This window comes from Phocoena phocoena, chromosome X (genome assembly GCF_963924675.1).
Source record: "Phocoena phocoena chromosome X, mPhoPho1.1, whole genome shotgun sequence".
Classification (NCBI taxonomy): Eukaryota; Metazoa; Chordata; class Mammalia; order Artiodactyla; family Phocoenidae; genus Phocoena; species Phocoena phocoena.
The window spans coordinates 119,282,314-119,302,846 of NC_089240.1; the positions used below are offsets into that span (position 1 = coordinate 119,282,314).

At 37.6% G+C, this 20,533-nt stretch overlaps 1 pseudogene; it reads right to left on the minus strand.

Moving 5' to 3' along the window:
* Positions 1 to 18,273: 18,273 nt before the first annotated feature.
* LOC136142279 (tigger transposable element-derived protein 1-like) lies at positions 18,274 to 20,265 on the minus strand (annotated as a pseudogene).
* Between the last annotated feature and the right edge of the window lie 268 nt (positions 20,266 to 20,533).

Below are 20,533 nucleotides of genomic sequence, written 5' to 3' on the forward strand. Positions count from 1 at the left end.
GAATTAGAAATGAAAAAGGAGAAGTAACAACTGACACTGCAGAAATACAAAGGATCGTGAGAGCTACTACACGCAACTGTATGCCAATAAAATGGACAACCTGGAAGAAATGGATAAATTCTTAGAAAAGCACTACCTTCCGATACAGAATAAGGAAGAAATAGAAAATATGAACAGACCAATCACCAGCACTGCAGTTGAGACTGTGATTAAAAATCTTCCAACAAACAAAAGCCCAGGACCAGATGGCTTCACAGGCGAATTCTACCAAACATTTAGAGAAGAGCTAACACTTATCCTTCTCAAACTCTTCCAAAATATAGCAGAGGAAGGAACACTCCCAAATTCATTCTACAAGGCCACCATCACCCTGATACGAAAACTAGACAAAGATTTCACAAAGAAAGAAAACTACAGGCCAATATCACTGATGAACATAGATACAAAAATCCTCAACAAAATACTAGCAGACAGAATCCAACAGCACATTGAAAGGATCATACACCATGATCAAGTGGGGTTTATTCCAAGAATGCAAGGATTCTTCAATATATGCAAATCAAATTATGTGATAAACCATATAAACAAATTGAAGGATAAAAACCATATGATCATATCAATAGACGTAGAAAAAGCTTTCCACAAAATTCAACACCCATTTATGAGAAAACCCTCTTGAAAGTAGGCATAGAGGGCACTTATCTCAACATAATAAAGGCCATATATGACAAACCCACAACCAACCTCGTTCTCAATGGTGAAAAACTGAAACAATTTCCACTAAGATCAGGAACAAGACAAGGTTGTCCACTCTCACCACTATTATTCAACATAGTTTTGGAAGTTTTAGCCACAGCAATCAGAGAAGAAAAAGAATTAAAAGGAATCCAAATCGGAAAAGAAGAATTAGAGCTGTCACTGTTTGCAGATGACATGATACTATACACAGAGAATCCTAAAGATGCTACCAGAAAACGACGAGAGCTAATCAATGAATTTGGTAAAGTAGCAGGATACAAAATTAATGCACAGAAATCTCTTGCATGCCTATACACTGATGATGAAAAATCTGAAAAAGAAATTAAGGAAACACTCCCATTTACCTTTGCAACAAAAATTATAAAATACCCAGGAATAAACCTACCTAAGGAGACAAAAGACCTGTATGCAGAAAACTGTAAGACACTGATGAAAGAGGTTAAAGATGATACAAACAAATGGAGAGATATACCATGTTCTTGGATTGGAAGGATCAATATTGTGAAAATAACTATACTACCCAAAGCAATATACGGATTCAGTGCAATCCCTATCAAACTACCACTGGCATTTTTCACAGAACTGGAACGAAAAATTTCACAATTTGTATGGAAACACAAAAGACCCCGAATAGCCAAAGCAATCTTGAGAAAGAAAAACGGAGCTGGAGGAATCAGGCTCCCTGACTTCAGATTATACTACAAAGTTACAGTAATCAAGACAGTTTGGTACTGGCACAAAACCAGAAATATAGATCAATGGAACAGGTTAGAAAGCCCAGAGATAGACCCATGCATCTATGGTCCCCTTATCTTTGATAAAGGATGCAAGAATATACAGTGGTGAAAAGACAGCCTCTGCAATAAGTGGTGCTGGGAAAACTGGACAGCTACATGTAAAAGAATGAATTTAGAACACTTCCTAACACCATACACAAAAATAAATTCAAAATGGATTAAAGACCTAAATGTAAGACTAGACACTATAAAACTCTTACAGGAAAACATAGGAAGAACACTCTTTGACATAAATCATAGAAAGATCCTTTTTGACCCACCTCCTAGAGAAATGGAAATAAAAACAAAAATAAACAAATGGGACCTAATGGACTGTAAAAGCTTTTGCACAGCAAAGGAAACCATAAACAAGACCAAAAGACAACCCTCAGAATGGGAGAAAATATTTGCAAGTGAAGCAACTGACAAAGGATTAATCTCCAAAATATACAAGCAGCTCCTGCAGCTCAATATCAAAAAAACAAACAACCCAATCTGAAAATGGGCAGAAGACCTAAATAGACATTTCTCCAAAGAAAATATACAGATTGCCAATAATCACATGAAAGGATGCTCAACTTCACTAACCATTAGAGAAAGGCAAATCAAAACTACAATGAGATATCATCTCACACCAGTCAGAATGGCCATCATCAAAAAATCTAGAAACAATAAATGCTGGAAAGGGTGTGGGGAAAAAGGAATCCTCTTGCACTGTTTGTGGGAATGTAGATTGATACAGACACTATGGAGAACAGTATGGAGGTTCCTTAAGAAACTACAAATAGAACTACCATATGACCCAGCAATCCCACTACTGGGCATAAACTCTGAGAAAACCATAATTTGAAGCAAGTCATGTACCACAATATTCATTGCAGCTCTATTTACAATCGTCAGGACAGGGAAGCAACCTAAGTGTCCATCAACAGATGAATGGATGAAGAAGATGTGGCACATATATACAACGGAATATTACTCAGCCATAAGAAGAAACGAAATTGAGTTATTTGTAATGAGGTGGATGGACCTGGAATGTGTCATACACAGTGAAGTAGGTCAGAAGGAGAAAAACAAATACCATATGCTAACACATATATAGGGAACCTAAAAAAAAAGGTTATGAAGAACCTAGGGGCAGGACAAGAATAAAGATGCAGATATAGAGAATGGATTTGAGGACATGGGGAGGGGGATGGGTGAGCTGGGACGAGCTGGGATAGTAGCAGTGACATATATACACTACCAACTGTAGAGTAGATAGCTAGTGGGAAGCAGCTGCATCACACAGGGAGATCAACTCTGTGCTTTGTGACTATCTAGAAGGGTAGGATAGGGAGTGTGATGGGGATACGCAAGAAGGAGGGTATATGGGGATATATGTATACATATAGCTGATTCATTTTGTTGTAAAGCAGAAACTAACCCAACATTGTAAAGCAATTATACTCCAATAAAGATGTTAACAAATTTTTTTTATTTAAAAAAAAGAGTGAGCATTCTCTAGCAAGAATGCAATACACATAAAGTAAGTTACTTATCCACAGGTATATTCAGGTAACTGAAAACTGATTAAAGTATAGGGTATAAAGAATTGTTTGGCAATACAGAAAAAAACTATTTTAATAGTTTTTTGAGGAAAAACAATCAACTGTCAACATGTATTTGTTAAACATCTACTATATGCCTTGTACTATGGCGATTATAATAGTATGAGACTCTATTCTTTCCCTCAAATTTAATATATGATATGAAATGCTATGACATTATAGAGAAAGCTTCCCGTTTTAGAGATAAGTGTACCTATATGAAAACAGCTAGATAGACTAAACTCCAGAAGAATAAAGTCCATTTAAATTTATCAGGATTTATTAGTTCTGACTTACTAAGCAGAATAGGCAAATCCTCCTCCCAGGCAAGAAACTTTGCATTTTATAATCAAGGCAAAATTATTATTGTAGTGAATATATTCTAATTGATTTGTTGTCAGTATATTCTGTTTATAAAAGACTTTGAAAACTTTCTTGGCTTTCACTTATCAAAGTCATAAAAGCTGCATGAGTCACATATTTCCCTAGTGGCTATTTAAGGTACTGCACTTTCAAAACAGCACATCCAGACTTCCCTGGCAATCCAGTGGTTAAGACTGCACTTCCAAGGCAGGCGGTGCGGGTTTGATCCCTGGTCAAGGAACTAAGATCCCACATGGTGTGGCCAAAAAATTAAAAAAAGAATGAAAAACCAGCGCATCCATTTCTATACTTATACATTGGTTATGAAATATAGAATATGAGCTAAATATACAGCAATATGAGCTATAAATATAGAAGATTTAATTTAAGATCTATCCTCTCAGAATATTGTAAGTATACAACTCTGTGCTGTACACAACTCTTTTGAACATTACTCAAGAATAATTCATTGATATTGAGGATTTTGATCTAGAATTTATGTTGTATAATAACAAGGCTTATGAAAATCTAGGAGGTGACTTTGCTTGTGGAAAAAGTCATTCAACCTTTCAAGTAACATAGAGTTCTTGAAGCTATTGAATTAATAATACTACATTTCAGCGTCTTGATGGAGACGTCTTGTATGGATACTGGATTCATAGCCATCATCGTACATGCTGCATTGCTTTCACAATGAATGCAAAAGACCTCATTGTTCTCCTCACAGACCTAGGTTCTCTCCATCTCCAAAGGCAGTGACTTTGGTAGACTTGACCTCAGTTAAGTCATCCGTGGTAAGAACGCTTTCACCCTGGTTTTGTTGGGAAATTGTGATTACACACTGAACCAAAATTTAAAGAAATGTCAGAGTAAAGCAACAAATTCAGTCCACACATTAAATCTCACATTTCACTGTCTTAATTGGAAACAGTGAGCAGACTATGATCACTTCATACCCCCAAACTCCAACTTATTAAATAGATTTTGCAAATAGAAAATAATTCGTTCAGGAATTTTAGTTATATAAACCTAACTTGAAATGTTGTCTATGATAATTACTAGCGTTGTGACCCTGGAAAGTTATTTAACTTCTCTGAGTTTCATTGTGTCACATATAAAGATAATGATAACAGCACTGATCGCAGCGTTGTTATGAGACTTAAATGGGATTATGTATGCAACAAGCTTATCACAGTGGCTGACATATACTATGTATACAAAAATATTATTGTTGGTGTTCTATAATCATCACCATCATTTGGATTCTATAAGGAAGAATAGGATACGGTCCCTGTTCTTAGAGAGTTTTGAATCTACCTTGGGAGAAAAACATGTTTAAGTGAAATAGTTTTCAGGTGACATTTCAAATAGCTAAATAATGAACTTGAGGCAGTACTATTAATTGTCATGAAGATTATATGGAAAATCTTTGCCCTGGCAGGTAAGAAGGAGATAACTGGGAATAGTTGAGATGATACTCCTTTGAAATTTTTGTTCTACTCCCTCTTGTATCTGTTACTAGTTATCTATGTCTTTAAGCAAAACACACTGCTTCTCCAGACCTGATGGTCCTCATCTGTAAAATGAAGTGGTTGGACTTTTCTAGAAATAACATTCTAGAAGTCTTTATTGGAGTGAGAGAAGGATTCACATTTGAATAAACAATCATCAGACCACAGAAAGGAAACATAGTAAGCATGGATAGTACCAGATATATCAAGGCAAGTGTGAGTAGCTCTTCCTGGCTGGAACACACTGTTCAGTTGGGGAAACAGTAGGGGGAAAAGGCAGGCTGCATGCAGTTTTTGGAGGAATTTGAATACCTTGATAAGAAGTTGGACTTTATTTTACATGAAGTGGGCAGAGTTTTAAAAAGATTAATCTGTTCTGGTAAATATGAAGAATTTGGGGCAGGGAATAGGCAGAGAGACTGGTTATGAAGATATAATCTAAGCTTTAGCTGGAACTAAAGGAGTAACAGAGGAATATAAACACAGATGAGCAAGGTATTATGAAGTGATTTGCAACTGATTGTCAATTGGATAGGACAGGCAAAGCAGAGTTGGCAGAAAATGATTGAATATTAGAGGTCAGGAAACTGTGGGTGAGTTGGGAAGGAGAGCTAGTTTGGAGTAGTGCAGGGGAATTAAAGAATTAAGCCTTACAAATGTTTCATTTGTATCATCAAAAACATAATTTAGGTAGACATATTCAAAGGACAAATAGTGGGAAAAGGAGAAGGTATGATGGAACTCTAAATTTGGGAGTTATCTGCATAGAGGTGATAGCTGAAGTAAATTGATAGGTGAAATCTCAAAAACAGATTAGCAAACGGTTATGCACAAACAGTGTCATCAGCTTTAGTATTTATTTTAATATTTCAAATGAAGGCAGCATAGTATAACTAACCCTGGTAAATGATAAAATGAAAATATTTGACTTGGGGGATATATTTAGTATAAAAAATATTTCTGTTAGTGTTTGCATTTCTTATTTTAGTGACTGAAGTCAATGTATTCATTTGGTTTCCTCCAAAACCTATTCTGAGGTAAGGATCTGCCCGCAAGTTGTTTGAGAGGTCATCACAGGAAACACTGTGAGTCAATGGGGAAAGAAGAAAGGTAAGAGAAGAAAGTCAATAAAAAGTACATTGGGGTTTCCCTGGTGGCGCAGTGGTTGAGACTCCGCCTGCCGATGTGGGGGACACGGGTTCATGCCCCGGTCTGGGAAGATCCCATATGCCGCGGAGCGGCTGGGCCTGTGAGCCATGGCTGCTGACCCTGCGCGTCCGGAGCCTGTGCTCCACAATGGGAGCGGCCACAGCAGTGAGAGGCCCGGTACCGCAAAAAAAAAAAAAAGTGCATTGATAAGGAGGTTACCACTGTGGGCAACTGGAACTCAATCCTGTTGTTGATCCTCTGAGAGATGGTGTGGAACACATCTCAGATTATTCTACTAAGGAATGAAGAAGCTGAGATATTTATTCAATAACTCATGTCTGCCATTTGTTGAGAGTAGCTCCTGGGATGTTAATTCCCCAGTACTTACAGCCTTTCCCTGTTGGGGACAGTCAGAGAACACTCTAAGAGAGAGGTAGGAAGTCATTGCCCCGTATTGGAATGGTCTGTAGGAGACGTCTGTGCCAGTCAAGATGATATGGATGAAGTGCCAAGAGCACCTACTAGAGGCAATCATTTTGGTTTGCTTGTATGTCCTGCCTACATAAAACTGGTACTGCAGTGAGGTGTAATGACATTTTCCAGGCAATAAGAAATCTCATGGTTAGGTCATATTAACAAAAGGTAACAACATTGTTGCTTCTGAGGTTTCCATGGTCTTATATGTTATCTCCATGCAGGGAATCAAAAGATTAAATTTAAATTTTTTAAAACAAACGTTTGTGAAAGGAGTCCATTTTTTCCTTTGAAAATAAACAACAGTGTGTGAATGTATGTGTGTGTGTGAGTGTGTGTGTGTGCAGATAAAAGCATCACAGCATTATATAGCTACATGTTTGTACATTTTTAGAGAACTTTCTATTAATATCAAAAGAAGCTGTACTTACAGGATATATAGATGTGTGGAGAAAAATAATCCTGACTTTGTCTTGACCTGACCTTATAGGATGTGTGGATAGAGGACAATTTGCTCAGTCAAAGGAATATAACGGTTTCTTTCTTGGAGTCTGGCCATGATATTCTGATTCTAGCATACACATAAATATTAGTCACAAGGCATAAAATGACCCAGAGATGATGATTCTGACAAGCCATCTATTTCTATTAATACAGTTACAGACGTAAGTTATTTCTTCAGTTGTTAACTTGGCAATCTGCTAGTCATTCCTGACAAAGTAAAAATAGTTCCTACAGAGTGTGCAGAAAATGCTTTCATGTGAAAATGCAGCTTCAAACAGTATGATCACTGTGCATATAAGTGTGATATCACTCAGCTGAAAATGAACTCTAACCATAGATCACAAGCAGTTTTGCTTTTTCATTAATGTGGACCAGCTGGCAAGAAACACTGCCAAGTCCCTTAGAAGACTGGATGTGGAAATAATTATTTAGCAAGGTACAGACTGACAAGATTACTATAGTGATGAATCGGTACACATGGAGCTCATAGATGATTAATTGAAAGAAGTCTTGTTTCCCTAAGAGATGCCTAATATCCACATAATTTGATTTATGAATTTTTCTGTATTATGGTTGATCTGATATCATACATTTTGCAGAACTCCATTCAACAAAAAGAAAGTACAAAAGAGGGTGAAAATAATATGGCATAATGCAATCCAAAAGAATCCTCAAAAAAGTATGTTGAAATCACACTGTTCTGAGTGTTCAAAATGCTGCGTTTCTTCATAAGACAATGACTACCACCGATCTACCAAAATATCATTGAGAAGTTGGCATAAAAGGCAGATAAAAACAGACTTTCTGGGACTGTCTTGTAGATTCTAAAGCTTTTTCCAGTAAATCCTATTGTTGCAATGGACATTTATGAACATGCTGCTGTCAAAAAGCTTCAGTCTCAGAAGCGAGGACCAACATTCATATGTGAAAACACACCCAGCAGAGCAATCTTTTCTTATTGTGGAAAAATTATCTGTAGATGTAAAATATGGTATGCTAAGAAATATATATACTCAGGTTACCAACCATCTCCTTTTCCATTTATGACACCTCCGCGATTCGTACTACTGGGTAAAAACACCACATTTATCTTGATGGAAACCACACGGGAGTTGGGGTATTTTCATTTAATTCAAGTCACTCCACATATTCATCTCTTTTAGATGGTCTGCAAGCAGGTTGCTGCCAAGTGGGGTTGGCTTGACCTTCTAATACTGACAACACTTTGGAGAATTGCAGAAACGTCACTGCTCCTTTAGTCTCTGGCAGTCAGTCAACCCTAATTATAATTGACTAGGGAAAAAGAAGGCCTCCTGAAAGAAATTTTTAAAGCTTAGGTTGTTTAGATGGTATTTTAAGGAACCCAAATAGCTGAGCAATTTAATTTAATTTCTTCAACCCTGGCTCATGTTTTCTAGGAGCCGTCATTCATAGGAGCCTGAAAAATCTCAAATATTGATTATAGTGCATTTACTTCTGAGTAACATGGGCCCAGGAGATGATTTTTCATATTCAGGAAGTACAGTCATCAAAAAATTGAAAAAATGTTTTAAAGAAAAAATTGGAAAGCTTTTTGAAGGAATTATCAAAGCACCACTTGTTCCTCTCAGCTATGAAGGCTTCATCACCAATTCTCTTACCTCAGAGTATAGCCACAGAGAGAATCTGTACCTGTTTTTAAATATATTTCTAGAAGGAATTTTCCAAGCTTCCATTGTCAAACAAAAATGATTGATAAAAGGATGTGGCATTGGGAGAAACCCACAAAGAATAAAAAGTACACAAATGTAAGAAAACTAAAATAAAAACTAGAAGAGGAACTCAACAAGGCTTCTAATTGTAGAGGAAAGAGGTTACAAGAGAGAGGGAGGCTGATTTTGTAAAGCACTGATGGATCACAAAAGCAGGAAGCTCTGCAAAGTGCACAGCACTGGGAATTGGGAAAATTGGGTTCTACTTTAGGTCATGCATCTAAGCAAACTTAGACATCCATACCACCCCTTGATAAAAGGAGGGCACATACAGTGTTAGATTTCCTTTCCAGCTCAAACATATAAACTCTAATAAACCATCCTAACATCCAGTGTTAGTTCTCCAAGTTTTCAAATTCAGAAGCAGTTGTGCTCAAACTATGGGACTTGGACTGCAAATTAGGAAAAATTATTTTTGAACAAAAATGTATACTTCTACTGCTTTCTTAGTCTGTATTTCAAATGCAAACTATTTTGAGTGAATTCCATTTTTAAACATTTAATTTAAACATCTAGAGGCTTTTTGCTTACGTGGTGACAGATCAAATTTTTTTCTACTTTTTGATGAGCTCTTACTATGACACATAAGCGTCATTTTTATCAGTGCTGAAGAGAAAGCCTGTTGTATGCTCTGGAGAGGCAAGGCTTCAATCAGCAGCTATCAGAGCCCCAAGACCTGTAGCACCATTATACAGTGCTGAGGCTTCCTGCCTTAACCTGCTCCAAATCACAGGTGAAGGGAGTAAACAAAACTTCCACTACCCCAATGACTTGCTCAGCATGTTAAACGTAAATCTAATTTTGTATCATATGTAAAATGGATTTGTATCATATGTAAAATAGATTCCCAACTAAGCAAACTGAACAAATTTTGACCCTATTGTACTGTCTTTCCTGCTTTTCTGTTTTTCTCTTCCTTGCTGGTATATGGGTAAAAGGTCCTGCTTTTAAGACTACGGATATGGAAGGAAATATCTAAGTATCATAAAAATGTAAATTCTCCCATGATTAATATATAGCTGACACACATTTTCAATTATTAGTCAAATGAACTTTTAAATTAGAAGTAATTGTTTAAAGATTCGTTTGGAAAAAAAAGAAATGCTCAAGATCAGCCCAGTAAAGTAGAACATAAGAGGATAGTCAGGGGTAGAAGGATGACTTGATATCCATCTGGAAAAACAAATCAGATCCTTATACTAAATCAATCACCCAAATGAAATCCAATTTCACTAATGACCTAGAAGAAACTCTAGGAAACTATGTATACAATCTAAGGGATCTAAGGGAGAATGAACTCTTAATAAGAAGACTGAAAACCCAGCCGTAATAATGAAAATACAGGTACAGGTGACTATTTAAAAGTGAAATAAAAGCAAATACCATGACATTTATAAACAAACTATACAAATGGAACATATCCAGTTTACCTGAATGGTAATATGGTATAAAACTATTATACAGTATCACAACTAGGATATCAACATTGATACAAAGATAAATAGTTCCATCACTGCAAAGATCCCTCCTGTTACACTTTTATAACCGCACCCAATTCCTGCCTAACTCTACTCCCTCCTGAAGCCCTGGAGTCCATTTCTAAAATTTTTTCATTTCAAGAATGTTATATAAATAAAATCATACCGTATGCAAGCTTTTGGGATTGGCTTTTTTCACTCAGGATAATTCCCTGGAGATTTATCTAAGTTGTTGCATATATGTATAGTTTGTTCATTTTTATCAACGAGTAGTATTCTATGTTATGGATATATCACAGTTTGTCTAACTATTCACTCAATGAAGGGAATCTGGGTTATTTAGAGGTCTTGGCTATTACAAATAAGGCTGTTATGAACATTCATGTGTACTTTGTGTGGTGGGAACATAAGACGCCATCTCTCTGGGAAAAATGGACAGGAGTACAATTTCTGGGTCTTTTGGCAGTTTCACGTTTAGTTATTTATGAAACTCCCACACCTTTTTCAAAGTGGTTGTACATTATCACTGGCAATGTATGACTAATCCAATTTCTCCACATCCTCACCAACACTTGGTATTGTGGTATTGCCACTTTTTTTTTTTGATAGCCATTCTGATAGGTGTGTAGTGAGATCTCATTGTGGATTTAATTTGCATTTCCATGATGGCAAATGATGTTGAACATCCTTTCATGTGTTTTTTTGCCATCTGCCTATCCTCCTATGTAAAATGTCTGTTCATATCTTTTGCCAATTTTCTAACTGGATTTTTTTTTAACTGTTGTATTTGTTTTTGTTGTGGTAAGACTGTTGAGTTTTGGGAATTCTTTATACATTCTAGATACTATTTCTTTGTCATATATGTGGTTTACAAATATGTTCTCCCAGTCTGTACTTTGTCTCTTCAGCACTTTAACAGGGTCATTTGGAGAGCAAAGGTTTTTAATTTGATTTTTAATTTTTATAAGGTCCTTTTATCAATTTTTATTTTTAAAGATGGTGCTCTTGAGTCCAAGTCTATGAACTCTGCCTGCATTTGCAAAGACTTTCTCCTATATTTCTTCTAAATATTTTATAATTTTACATTTTGTCTTTAAATCTATGATCCATTTTGAGTTATATTTTCTATAAAGTTTAAAGTAGCTCAAGGTTTATCTTTTAGCCTGTGGATATCCAATTTCTCCAGCAACATTTTTTAGAAAGACATTTCTTCCTCCGCTGAATCGCTTCTGTACCTTAAAATCAGTCAAGAATATTAGTATGGGTTTATTTATGGGTTCTCTATTCTGTTCTGTTGATCTATGCATCTATCCCTCTATCAAAATTGCATTGTCTTGATTACTGTACGCCTTAATAACACATAGAGTGAGTCCAACAACTTTACTCTTGTTTTCCAAGGTTGTTTTAGCTATTTTATTTTAAAAAGTGGCAATTGCAAAACAGGAGGACAGTCTTTTTAATAGACTTTTAATTGTAATAAATTAGATTGAAATAGCTTAGTATCCGTATATAACACCAAAAGCAACTGGAACCCTCCTTCACACTAGATGTAAAAAGCAACAACCAGGAGATTAAAGACCTGCTTTAAAAATTTTATTATAAAACTTTCAAACATATGTAAGAGCATACAGAGAAAAAAATGAACCTCCATAAAGTTTATCAATTAGAGAGGCGTCAGTATGGGTCAATTGGGGCAAAGGTCAGTTTGGAGGGGTAAGGACTGAAAGAGGCTGGAACAAGCTGAAGTCAGTAACAGAAGGGATGGAGAGGATATGAGTGGAGGAGGATGAAAGAAAATGGCAGCTCCTCCTGCCCCCTTGTCTCAGCCACAGATGAACTTGATGCTCTCATGGGCCTTTGTTTCAGAGAGTGAGTTCTGGAACTTAGCAGTGGCTCAGGAGAAAGCTACCTGGCCAATGAGCTCTCCATTCCATCTCCTACCGTGATCAGCCACCCTGCTAACCTCTGGAGCACTATATCCAAGGAATATAACCTGGACACAACTATTCCAGAAAATCATGACCAGGTGATTTTAGATTGACTACAGGCACCATGAACTGGCCCAGGAGGTCTTTACTGGCTTCAAGCCAAGGCCACATTGTCCACATGTGGCAGGAGCAGATGCCTCCTTCCCTCTGCACATAGATAAGAGCTTCTGCTGGAGGGAGGACCTTGGGTATCTTGGTCTCTCTCCTTATTAGCTCAGGTAACATTGTTTAGCAGAGAGACTCTCCTATAGAGCCCTTCATCCTGGAGCTTGGGGAACTTAATGGAGCAAAGGAAAGGCCTCTCTCTTTGCTGAGGTCAGGGGTGCTGTGAGTCGAAAGAGGACAGAAAGGTGGGAGTAACCCTGAGCTCCATGACAAGCGAGGAACTTCCTGTGATACCAGTGAGAGGGTCTCCTGTTTCAGCACATGAACAACCACATATCTCTACTGGAATTGCCTTAATGAAGTCTCTCCACCATCAAAATTGGATTTAGGACCCATGCTTGGAAAAGTTTCAGTCTGACAGTCAGTTCTTGAATAAGCATGGCCATCACCTGTGAATGGGTCAAAAGAGTCAGGCCGGGCTTCCCTGGTGGCACAGTGGTTGAGAGTCCGCCTGCCGATGCAGGGGACACGGGTTTGTGCCCCTGTCCGGGAAGATCCCACATGCCGCGGAGCGGCTGGGCCCGTGAGCCATGGCCGCTAAGCCTGTGCGTCCGGAGCCTGTGCTCCGCAACGGGAGAAGCCACAACAGTAAGAGGCCCGCGTACCGCAAAAAAAAAAAAAAAAAAAAAAAAAAAAAAGAGTCAGGCCTAGGTACCCTGCAGGAGAAAGGGTGCCATTTTGGTCATGTCACCAATCCATGTGTATTCGATTATCCAGAACTGTCCCCACCCCCACCTCTGCTCCACATACTTCCTTTCAGCTCCTCTTACTCTTGACAGGACCCTCAGCAAAATTCAGGAAAGCTGAGATTCCCAAAGAGGTTTCCTTTGGCTTTGTCGTTGATTTCACTGAAGATCTGGGTCATCTCCAGATCCACTCTGCCCAGCACCCCATCCGCTATGCAGGAGTTGACATTCTTCCTCAGCTTGGCTGTCAGTACCTCAGTACCTCAGGTGCTGTTAATCGCTCCTCACATAAGAATGGGGTATGAGACCTCAGCAGCAAAGGTGGTAAAACTCAGACAAGACAAGATCGGGGAGTTCAGGGTGGTATGGCTACTCAGGGAACTATATTCAATATCCTGTGATAAACCTTTTCTAATGGAAAAGAATATGAAAGAGAATATATATATATATATATATGTATAACTGAGTCACTTTGCTGTACAGCAGAAATTAACACAACATTGTAAATCAACTATACTTCAATAATTAAAAAAAAAAACAAAACTCTCAGACAAGAAAGCTCTGCTCCCAAATGGAGACAGCTGGTGGCAGAGTTACAGCTCTGGCCTCCACATCCTTGGGGATTATCCTTACAGAGTCTTCCCTCTGAGGTTCCAGGAAGGAAACACTTCTTATGGAAAATGAAAGAAAAATGACTAGCTACCCCTTTCCTCCCTAATATCTGAAGTAAGACTTCTGTTCCAGAGAGAGTGACTTTAGTGTTTCTGTGTGAATTGGTGGGATAGTCTGGAACCTCTTTAAACTGTAAACACAGCCATTCTCCAAACATCCCCTGAATGACTCTCCTTCAGTCCATCTTCCTCAGCTTAGGTTCAGCCTTCAGTGAATAGGACTGCTCTGCCAGAGTAGCTTTACCACAGTCACCATGAATGTAGATGCACTGGTCACAGAAGGGAATGCATTCCAAGTTGCAAGGAAGGGGAGAAACTTTGTGTGTGTCTGAGAAGTTATAAAGTACACATGAAATGAGGCAATAATTTATGAAAAATTAATCATGGATCAATTTATTCTTTGTTAGTATTAAAAGTAGCAAATTGTTTTGTTTTTTTTTTTTTGCGGTATGCGGGCCTCTCAATGTTGTGGCCTCTCCCGTTGCGGAGCACAGGCTGCGGACGTGCAGGCTCAGCGGCCATGGCTCATGGGCCCAGCCGCTCCACAGCATGTGGGATCTTCCCGGACTGGGGCACGAACCCGTGTCCCCTGCATCGGCAGGCGGACTCCCAACCACTGCGCCACCAGAGAAGCCCATGACAAATTTTTAATTGACACAGTTGATTCCTCTCTTTGCCTTAATCCTCATTCAATCCATCACCAGTTTCAGTCCCATAAAACCCCCAAATCCATTCTAAATCTATTCACTTTAATTGATTTCCATTAATACCACTGTGGGTGAAGCTACCATTATCTCTCACCTCCACCACAGCAAAGGCCGCCTCACTGGTGGTGCCTCGCTTTCTATACTTACCCCTGTAAAATCCATTCTCCTCTCAACAATCAGCCAGTCATTTAAAATGCAATCCCTGGTTAATTACTATCATATAAAGTTACATGTATTTTAACAAATGCATACAGTCATATATCTCCCACCAAGTTATCATACAAAACAGTTCTATATGACTAAAATATTCTTGCGTGTCTCCCTTGTTTTCGTCTAGAAATTTTGCACTCTTGCATTTGACGTTAAGTCCTATGATTTATTTTGTGTTATTTTTTGTGAATGGTGTAAAGTTTTTTCTAGGTTCATCTCTTTACATATGGATGTCTAATTGTTCAGTTACCATTTGTTGAAAAGACTATACTTTTCCCACTGCTCTTTTGTTGAAAATCAGTTGATTATATTTTTGTGGTGCATTTCTGGGCTCTATTTTGTTCCATAGATCTGTGTATTTTCTTTCACCAGTACTAAGTTATCTTTATTATAGTAGTATATAGTTAGTCTTAAAATTAGATAATGTGACCTAACTTTGTTCCTTTTCTTCAATAATGTATTGGCTCTTCTAATTGTTTGCTTTTCCATATAAATTCCAGAATCACTTTGGCAATATCTAGGAAATAGCTTGCTGAGATTTTGATTTGGATTGTGTTGAATCTATAGATAAATTTGGAAGAAATGACATACTGACAATATTAGGTCTTCTAATCCATGAACATGGAAAATCTCTTCATTTATTTATTGAGTTTCTCTCACTTCTTTCATCAGTGTTTTATAGTTTCCCACACACTGATCTTGTAGCTATGTTTCACTTTTTGATGCTGTTTCAAAAGTTTTTGTTTTGTTTTGTTTTTAGTTCAAATTCCAAATGTTTATTGCTGGTATATAAGAGAGCCATCGACTTCTGTAGATTGTTTCTTCCAGGAATTTCATTTATCGAAGAAAGTTTTTATTTATGCTTCACATTCGAAGGAGAATTTTGCTGGATATAGAATTCTAGTATGGTGCTCTTTTTTTTCTTTTTAAGACTTTAAATATTTCATTCTACTCTCTTGCTTGCATGGTTATTGGCAAGAAGTTTACTGTAAATTTTAATCCCTATTTTTTCATTGGTAAAGTTTTTTCTTCAGGCTTCTAAGGTTTTTCAAATTGTCTTTGTTTTTTGCTATTTGAATATGGCTTACATAAGTGTGTGTGTGTATGTGCATGTGTGTGTGTGTATAACATAAATGCATACACAACTACATTTGTTAATATGAGTTATAAAGGAGGGGCTGTTTGAATGGGGGGAAAGAGAAGCTAAACATTATAAAGAAGAAGAAAATGACTGTACACAGTACGTGTGAGTATGACCTCAGATAATGCATTTATGTAAAATTATATATGTAAATACATCCTAAAAACGAGTTTAAAAAAAGAAAATATAAATGGATTGCTTGTAAAAAATGAGGTTTTAGAGATTGTTGACTGTACAAGAAAGGCCACTTACACAAGACATTTCTCTCATTTCAATCAGAAGTAAAACAAAGTAAGTTTTCTGTGACCTTTAATCATAATCCTGTGTGAATTTGAGCAAACGGTCGCTGGAATTCCATAAACCAATGTTTTTCAGCCTAACACAAGCTTGAGTCTTCCTTTGCCTAAGAAACAGCAAATAATCCATCTAAGCTGTGAATAAAGATTCTTTAATCTTGTAGAAAATGAAGCTTTATGTATTTGATATTTCCTGGTGACAATGGACTTCAATGTTATTGTTGTTCCTTTTTCCCTATTACATACTATTATCAGGAAATATCCAGGCTAGCATATACACTTCCCCAGGAAAGCTTAAATATTTGATTGCATGAAGTGTAACTGTCACTCAACATGGATAATTAATACTCTCACTAGAATGAATTTTCTAAATCAATATTCCCCCTTACAGTAGTCACTCAGCATGTATTTGTTTATTAATCATACTTTATTTTTTCATGATATATATGCTAAGAATGTACTATGTGCCAGATTCTGTTCTAGGTGCTCTGCACACAGCAGTGAAAAATCCTGTACCTTTTGGACTATGTGTCATAATGGAGAGCGATACTGTTGACATGGGCCAGGTAATTTCAGAGAGTTGCAAGTATAATGAAGAAAACCAAGGTAAGTAAATAGAGGCTGGTGGAGTGAGGGTGAGGCCTGTTTTAAGTAGGGCGACACAGCAGAGACGTGAATGAATGGGGAAAAGAGCATCTGAAGTCTGGGGGAAGAGCACTTCAGGCAGAGAGAACAGCAAGGATAACAGCCCTGAAGCAGGAAGAGGCTTCACAAGTTCAAGGAGCTGCAAAGAGTTCTGTATGACTAGAGGAGCAAGCAATGGGGAGGGAGAGGGAGGAGAGGATTCTGGAGGTGAGCAAGAACCAGAACAAGCAGGGGCTTGTAGAGCAGGGAAGGTGTTTGCATTATATTCCCATGGTGATAGGAAGCCACCAGGTACCTTTGAAAGGGGAAATTAACTGGAGAGATTTACATTACAAAACTATCTTGTATTACAAAAATGGGATTTAGTATTTTATTTTGAATTTTGATTTCAAAATTTATTTTGAAATCCCAATTTATTTGGGATTCCATTCAAATCTTGTATCACATTCATAGTTATATTTCTAATAGAATAAAATATTTGTACTCTGAGGATTAATTTCATTAAAAAAATATTTTATGATTAAGGCAACTGAAAAGAGTCCCGGGCAAGCAGAAGCTGGGTGAGAGGCCCAAGCTTCTTCGTTTTAAAGGTAACTACTGGGTTGGAATTCTTCCTGACTCTCTATCTTAAGTGAGATTACTCTTTAACTCCCTGGGTTTGGAAATTGTTCCTGGTTCTCTCTCTTAAGTGAGGTTTCTCTTCCCAACTTCTGAGCTGGAAAAATAATCCTGGTTCTTTGTGAGAATACTCTGTTCTCTCTATTTGATTGCTGCTACTCACGTGAGAACTTCTCAGTTGACAGAAACCCCTTTCTTAAACCTATATTGACCTCCTTGTTGGCATAATTTTACTAAGAAAAATATACGGAAATTCAGTGGTCTCTTTGGGAAACTTGAGATCTTCCCAATCTGACCCTCCTATCCTCTCCCTTCGCATCACCTCTGTTCTTCTTTCATTCTTTTACCATATTCAAGCTTCTTTTCAATTAAAAATATCAAAGACAAAAGTGTACTAAAATTTTAGAATGGAAAGCTATATGGTCTCTCTTTGTGCCTATTCATAAGATTATGTATGCCTATAAGGTATGTTATGCATATGTGATATTTTCTTACCTCTGGACAGTATTAAGAAATTAATTTATTAAATAACTTAATAATTTATAAAACCAATCTGCTCAAGTGATTTAGAAATAAATGAGCACTTATATAAATTAAGTACAAGTATAACCTACCTCAGATATATTGCAGGTTCAATTCCAGACCACCACAGTAAAGCAAAAATCGCAATAAAGCATGTTTCCCAATGCATATAAAAGGTATTTTTATACTATAATGTAGTCTATCAAGTGTGCAATAGCATTATATCTAAAATAACAATGTATATACCTGAATTTTAAAAACACCTTACTGTTAAAAAATGCTAATATCAACTGAGCCCTCAGTGAGTCACAATCTTTTTGCTGTAAGAGAGTCTTGCCTCAGTGTTGATGGCTGCTGACTGATCAGGGTGGTGGCTGCTGAAGGTTGGGGTGACGGTGACAGCTTCTTAAAATAAGACAACAATGAAGTTTGCTGCATTGATTGACTTTTCCTCTCACAAATGATCTCTCTAGCATGCAGTGTTGTCTGATAACATTTGGCCCACGGTAGAAATTCTTTCAAAACTGGAGTCAATCCTCTCAAACCCTGCTGCTGCTTTATCAACTAAGTTGATGTCATATTGGAAATCTTCTGTTGCCATTTCAACAATCTTAACAGCATCTTCACCCAGTAGATTCCATCTCAAGAAGCCACTTTCTTTGCTCATCCATAAGAAGCAACTCCTCATCCCTTAAAGTTTTATCGTGAGATTGCAGCAATTCAGTCACTTATTCAGGATTCTAATTCTAGTCGTCCTGCTATTTCCACCACATGAGTAGTTACTTCTTCCACTGAAGTCTTAAACACCTCAAATTCATCCATGAGGGTTGGAATCAACTTCTTCCAGACTCCTGTGAATGTTGATATTTTGACCTCCTCCCATGAATCATGAATGCTCTTAATGGCATCTAGAATGGTGAATCCTTTCCAGAAGGTTTTCAACTTACTTTAAACATATTTATCAGAGTAATCACTATCTATAGCAGCTATAGTCTTATGAAATGTATTTCTTAAATAATAAGACTTGAAAGTCAAAATTACTCCTCGTGGGGCTTCCCCGGTGGCTCAGTGGTTGAGAGTCCGCCTGCCGATGCAGGAGACACGGGTTTGTGCCCTGGTCCAGGAAGATCCCACATGCCGCGAAGCAACTAAGCCCGTGAGCCATGGCCACTGAGACTGAGCGTCCGGAGCCTGTGCTCCGCAACGGGAGAGGCCACAACAGTGAGAGGCCCACGTACCGCAAAAAAAAAAATTACTCCTTGATCCATGGGCTGCAGAATGGATGTTGCAGGCATAAAAACAATATTAATCTTGTTGTACATCTTCATCAGAGAGCTTGGGTGACCATGTGCATTGTCAATGAGCAGTGATATTTTGAAAGGTATCTTTTTTTTTTTCTTAGCAGTAGGTCTCAACAGTGAGCTTAAAATATTCAGTAAACCATGTTTAAATAGATATGCAGTCACCCAGGCTTTGTTGTTCCATTTATAGAGCACAGGCAGAGCAGATTTAGCATAATTCTTAAGGGCCTTAGGACTTTTGGAACGGTAAATGAGCATTGGCTTCAACTTAGAGGCACCAGCTGCATTAGAGCCTAACAATGGAGTCAGCCTGTCCTTGAAGTTTTGTACCCGGCATTGACTTCTCCTCTCTAGCTATGAAAGTCCTAGGTGGCATCTTCCTCCAATAGAAGGCTGGTTGATCTATATTGAAAATCCGTTGTTTAGTGTAGCCACTTTCATTAATGATTTGAGCTAGATCTTCTGGATAACTTGCTGCAGATTCTACATCAGCACCTGCTGCTTCACCTTGTACTTTTATGTTATGTTTACAGCTTTTTTTCTTAAAGCTCATGAACCAATCTCTGCTAGCTTCAAACTTTTCTTCTGCAGCTTCTTCACCTCCTTCAACCTTCATAGAATTGAAGAGATTTAGGACCTTGCTCTGGATTAAGCTTTGGCTTAAAGGAATGTTGTGGCTGGTTTGATCTTTTATCCAGAAGACTAAAACTTTCTCCATATCAGCAATAAGGCTGTTTTGCTTTCTTATCATTTGTGTATTCACTGGAATAGCACTTTTAATTTCCTTCAAGAACTTTTCTTTTGCATTCACAACTTGGCTAACTGTTTGGTGCAAGAGGCCTAGCTTTTGACCTATCTCAGCTTTCAATATGCCTTCGTCATTAAGCTTAATTATTTCTAGCTTTTGATGTAAAATGAGAGACGTGCAACTCTTCGTATTACTTGAATGCTTAGACACCATTGTAGTGTTATTAATTGGCAAAATTTCAATATTGTTGCGTCTCAGGGAATAGGGAAACCCAAGGAGAGGGAGAGAAATGGGGGAAGGGCCAGTTGGTGGAACAGTCAGAACACACACATTTATCAATTAAGTCTGCCATCTTATATGAGTGTGGTTCATGGTACCCAAAAAAAATGACAATAGTAACATCAAAGATCACTAATCACAGATCACCATAACAAATAATAATAATTTCATAATAATCATGAAAAAGTTTGAAATATTGTGA